Genomic DNA, 5535 nt, shown 5'->3' with positions numbered 1-5535 from the left:
GGCTAATGGGGGCTATAGTGTATTCTGAAACCCTTCCATAATGACTGTATAACAGGGGGGTGCACAAAGTGAGTGAGAGGGAGGATGGTAAACCTAAAAACTGGGTAGGTTTCCCTTTTATTCAGGTATTAAAAAAAAGTAAAAAAAACTTGTAATGCAAATATAAATAACCTTTAATTTGATGTGATCACCGCTATAAGGCCCCTTTAAATTTGTATGACAGGTTCTGATCACATTATTCGGAGGAAGTTTAAGAAATAGGACTACTGTCACAATGTTGAACAGGAAGTAGATTGCTACTTCCTGTTAACTCGTTAACTCTATAAAGTAATTGTTACATGCCTAAGCACCATTAACCCCCCCCTCTCCCGTGCACAGGAATACTGTATATACACGTGGAAGGCTCTGATGGTTGGGGAACTCTACGCACTACAAACCCGTAATAACAGGCCATACAAACACAAGGCCGATGTATAAAGTCCGAAATGGTGATATGGTGATATATATATAGATATATATATAGATAGATAGATAGATAGATAGATATTTAGTGGTTGTGTGTGGACTAAAGACTCGCCCTTCGATCTGCACATATTATTGTCACTTCTAGCAAACTTGCAAGTGCAACATTATTTAATAATAATAACATATATCATATGTATTATTATTATTCTTCTTCACACACTTTAAAAAAAAAAAAAGTTGTTCCTCTTTAAGGCCCCATTCACACACGAATCGGCCGGCACGTACAGCTCTATGCTGCGTGCGTGGCCGTACCAAGTAGCTGCCGGGAAGGACAGGGGCTGCGTGTGATTAGTATGCAGCCCCCGTCCTTCTCTATGGGGCTACGCGGCCGTACGCCCCCCTACGCTCACCTCAATTGCAGGTCCGTATTTCAGTATTCAGCATAATGTGAATTTTCTCATCATTTTGGGAATATCGGCGGGGAGGGTCAGTGCAGCAAAACGGATTTTCAGTACGATGACAGATTTGGGTAAAATGAACACACGAATTTCTGTGCCCTTGGCCTAATACTTTGCAGAGCACAACAATGACTCAGACACAATCTATGTCCTTACATCAGCTCCACAGGGAGTGTCAGCAATGCTGCTCCCTCTGCACACACAAAAACACAGAATGTCACAAATTCAACTACAAAATGTGTGTGACATTATATCACTGAGACACAACAACTTAGTCCAGCAAAAATGTCATCACATCGGGACATGTGCAAGCGAGAATCTTACTAAGAAAACACAAAATCTGATTGCCACTTCCTAATGTATGCGTGAAAAGTAGCAACTGTGTCACCGGAACAGGAAGAAAAAGGAAATCTATCCTAAGGGGACACAGCGATAACCTGACAGAGGATCCAACAACCTCCAGTTGGAGTACGAGTTCAGCTAAAGCTTGCCACACACCTATACATTTTCTGCAGATTCCCCCATCTACACTAAACTGTGTGGATGGAGGAATCTCCCGCTGGGCCAAGCTTCAGTATCTTGCTAGTCGGCCCCGCTGGCTCTCACAATACCTGACCAATGCCTCCATCCAATCAGATTGTTCAAGTACTTTGACAGCCAGCGGGGCCGACTAGCAAGATACTGAAGCTTGGCCCAGCGGGAGATTCCTCCATCCACACAGTTTAGCGTAGATGGAGGAATCTGTTGCACTTTTTCCATCTGACCACAGAAAGTCTGCAGAAAATCTATAGGCGTGTGGTCAGCTTTAGGGACAACCATGGCCCGGCCACGCATAGTCTACTACAGGTTACAAGTTGTAATGAAAACCGCGGACTATGGAGGCACATTCCAACAATGTTCTAGGTCAGCGTTTTTCAACCACTGTGCCGCGGCACACTAGTGTGCCGTGAGATATTTTTGGGTTGCTTCCCTTCTCACCACCCCCCATCTACAGGGAAGTGGTGGCAAGACATACCTACCTATTCTGCCCGGCTGGTCCCCGCCGATCGTCCTCATACATTCACCCCTAGATGCTTGTATGCGACAGGTAGGATGGGCAGGAGAGGAGGACCCTGCATTCACTTCCCACAGGTGACCATATGTACATAGAGACCTGTTCTCACCCCTTGTTTGGGTTTGTTTCCTCAGCATGTTTCCATTTCCTCCCAAAATCCAGCAATAGTTCCTGGTAGCTTAAATGAGGACTACGTGGTTAGGGCTTTTCCCCATAGTTCTCCTTAGGGTAACGGGAGGACACAAACTAGCGTCCTCCCGTCACCCTAAGCTCAGTATACCGCGAGCTACAGCCCGCGGTATACTGAGACGCCGCAGCTGAAGCGGATCACGACAATTATGTCTGGATCCGCCCAGCTGCGTGAGTGACAGCTGGCTCTGCCTATCTAAAGGCAGAGCCAGCTGTACCCGCCCCCTCCCCCGTCCCTTCCACCAGTCAGCGCTGGCGGATTGGAGCGTGGAGCGGGGAATCCAGCCCCTCCCCTGTCACGGCAGAGAGCTGTGACAGGATCGAGAGGTGAGCGAGCGCGCGTATGTGTTCGCTCACCTCCCGATCTACTGAGCCGACCTGTGACAGTCTCATTGTCACAGGTCGGCTAGAACTATGAGGATGAATGAAAAGCACTCGCCTCATAGTTCTCCTTTAAAACTAAACTCCAGTTAGATATATGGTGGTCCTGTGGACCTGAAGGATAACCAGGCTGCCTATGTGCTGTGATCGTTAGGTCATCATTAAATGTATTTTTCTTTTGACGCAAGCAGAGTAAGTGTCCAAATCGGACTTGGCATCTGCCTCTGAAAGTCCCTGTACAGCCGAGCTCAGACCGGGAGAAGAAGCAGCACAAGGAGTCAGTCGGTTGTGCTACTGTGCCGATAGAAGAAGAGAGCAGAGTGACAGAGAGATGCGCTCATCAGTCTGCTGCCTCACCTTTCATTGTCCAATCACAGGCTGGAGGAGGGACAAGACCTGTAAGTGTTACTGAACTGTAGCAGAGCTTTCAACACGCTCCAAGCAGTGCTGAAGCTTAATAACAGCTCAGTCAACACTCCCATTAAAGCGGCATTAAAGTCAAAAACTTTTTTTCTCTCCCCCCCAATGTTAATCAAAACACTTACCTTAAATGATGTCTCTTAATCCAATCTTCTTCTTCTTTCCTGTAGTTTTCAGCCGTCTCTCCCGCAGTGCGGCGGTTCTCCGATCCAGCGCCGACTCCTCTGTCCTTGCTGGCACTTCCTGTCCCACGGTGTCTGCATGCAGGTGCACGCCGTCCATAGACTTACCTTGCGTCTCTCCTATTCCCTCGGCCGAAAACCTGAATCCATGGTTGTTTCCCTTCTCTTTGCTGCTCTTCCTTTTAAATCCTCATGTCTTCTCATGCTGGGGGAGAACTTCCCTTTGCAGCTCAGGGCCTCTTCCTGTAGTGCTGGCTCAGGTTACAAGCCTATACAAACCTATACACAGACACCATGTATCCATTCCAGAGACAAGGCAGTCTGCTGCAAAACAGAAGTTCTCCCCAAGCATGAGAAGACATGAGGATTTAAAAGGAAGAGCAGCAAAGAGAAGGGAAACAACCATGGATTACAGTAAGGCACACATTACAGTATTGGTTTATGTTAATAAATCTGAGGGTTTAATGTCACTTTAAGTTCAGCACACTTTAACATCACAGATATTTAGCTATAGCTCCTTCAGAACCAGATCTGCCATGTTTGGGATAAATTTAGCGTTTTCCTCAACCAGAAACATCGACCCTCGTCTGACTGTCCCCTGATGTCTACAGGCAGCTCCGCTGAACATAAGCAGACGCAGGAGGAATGGCACTGCCATACAGAGGCATATGAAACTCTATTCTGCATGCTTGCAAGGTCACTTGAAATGTCAAAGGTCACCCAAGTGCCATCCACAAGGTTAGGACAAGAGCAGCCGTCTCACTGTGATCAGCTGTTCGCTTTGAGCTGTTCTTCTGCGTGCGTCCTCTGAGTGGCGGGACGGTCTGCGGTCTCCAAGAGCTATGACCATGGCCGCAAAGAGACAGCTGTCCTTTCCATTCCCAACTCATATGTGGTATCAGCCCTGAGAGTGACACGAAGATTAGAATTATTGTTACATATTTATTAATATTGTTACACGTTTACTATAAACACTCAGATCCGAAATAAGTCTGTTGTTGATCTCACACACTCAATCTATGTATATAACGCACACATCAGACCCGTCTCCCAGCCTGTCATTGGGTCCGACGTGCTTTGTTCTATGCAGACAATAAGCGACCTGATTGGTTGCTCTTATTGCGTCGGGGGATGTAAAGGATACGCACAAGGCTATCCCAAGATCACACCGGATTCTGATATGGACCATAATCATGAATATCATATACATGAATATGCAATGGGGGGGATGCATGCAGGAATGAAGCCCCCCGACTAATCAGTATTAGTATACAGACAAATCAAATGATCCGATTATGAGCGTGTAGTATCACATATTACTCATACAACCAATTTCCAAGGTAGAGCCCCCTGAGCCCCTCTGATCACTGCAGCCCCCAATATCTGCCCTCTCCATGTCTCAGGCTCACTACAAATGCATTCTTTCTACTGTAACCACAAAAGTTACAATAAGCCCCCCCCTATATTTCTGCAACTGCTATAATAAATCTTCCAGATCATTTGCATCCCAGGGAATTGCATTCAAATAACACAAATCCATATTATTAGATCTTCATCTCACAGATCCTCATGATTGCAAAGCCTAGACTATCCCTGATCACTGCAATATAAATCCCCCCAACCCCCTCCCCCCACCAAGTTATGACAATCCATGCGTCTTAGGTTCTAAAAATACACAACCACATCCCTTACCTGGAGTATTTCTGCACAAATCAAAGCACTTCACTAAAAGATTTTACCAGCCCTGCCACACCCCCCTGACCAGACTACACACATGATCAAGCCCCCCAAATGCAATGACTTTAATCCTTATTGCACCACTTAGGTTATCTCCTCCCTACTAAAGCCCCCAAAATCAAAAATGTTTAGCTTTAAACTCAGGCGTCAAACTCCCCTTAGCCCCTCAGTTCATTGAAGATTAACAGTTCAAGATGATTGCACCCCTAGATACTGCACCCTTATCCCATCTGCAGGATTTTGCACCCCAAGCCCTTCTCAAGAATAATGCACTCTCTGCCCCTCTCCAGGAGTTCTGCATATCTATCTCCTCTTCATGATATTGCACTTGTGTCCCCTCTCCAAGATATTGCACCCCAAACCCTTCTCTATGATATTGCACTTCTAAATCCTCCTGGTTATTGCAAAGTCCTCCTCTCCCCAAAATAATGCACCTCTCCATACCCCTATCCCCTCAAGATCACACCCCACATTCTCCAGGTTATGGCTCCCTGATCAGAGAAGCCTGGTTGTTACACCCTTATTGCACATATCCAATTGTTGCTCTCCTAGATACCCCAGATCATTCCACCCCTATTTCCTCCCCCAAAGTATTGGCCCTTAGATCCACCCCCCTTAATACACCTCTATTCAAAATATTGCACCCAGG

At 46.4% G+C, this 5535-nt stretch overlaps 1 protein-coding gene across 3 annotated transcripts in view; it reads right to left on the bottom strand.

Annotated features, from left to right (window-relative positions):
- The window catches only part of PGM1 (phosphoglucomutase 1), a 40562-nt gene that overhangs the window by 34258 nt on the left and 769 nt on the right, over positions 1 to 5535 (bottom strand). The gene's annotated exons all lie outside the window — the stretch shown is intronic.

Source organism: Nanorana parkeri, unplaced genomic scaffold, assembly GCF_000935625.1.
Source record: "Nanorana parkeri isolate BGI_ZX_2015 unplaced genomic scaffold, ASM93562v1 scaffold131, whole genome shotgun sequence".
NCBI lineage: Eukaryota > Metazoa > Chordata > Amphibia > Anura > Dicroglossidae > Nanorana > Nanorana parkeri.
Note: the sequence above shows the minus strand (reverse complement) of the source record. Positions and strands in the feature narration are given on the sequence as shown.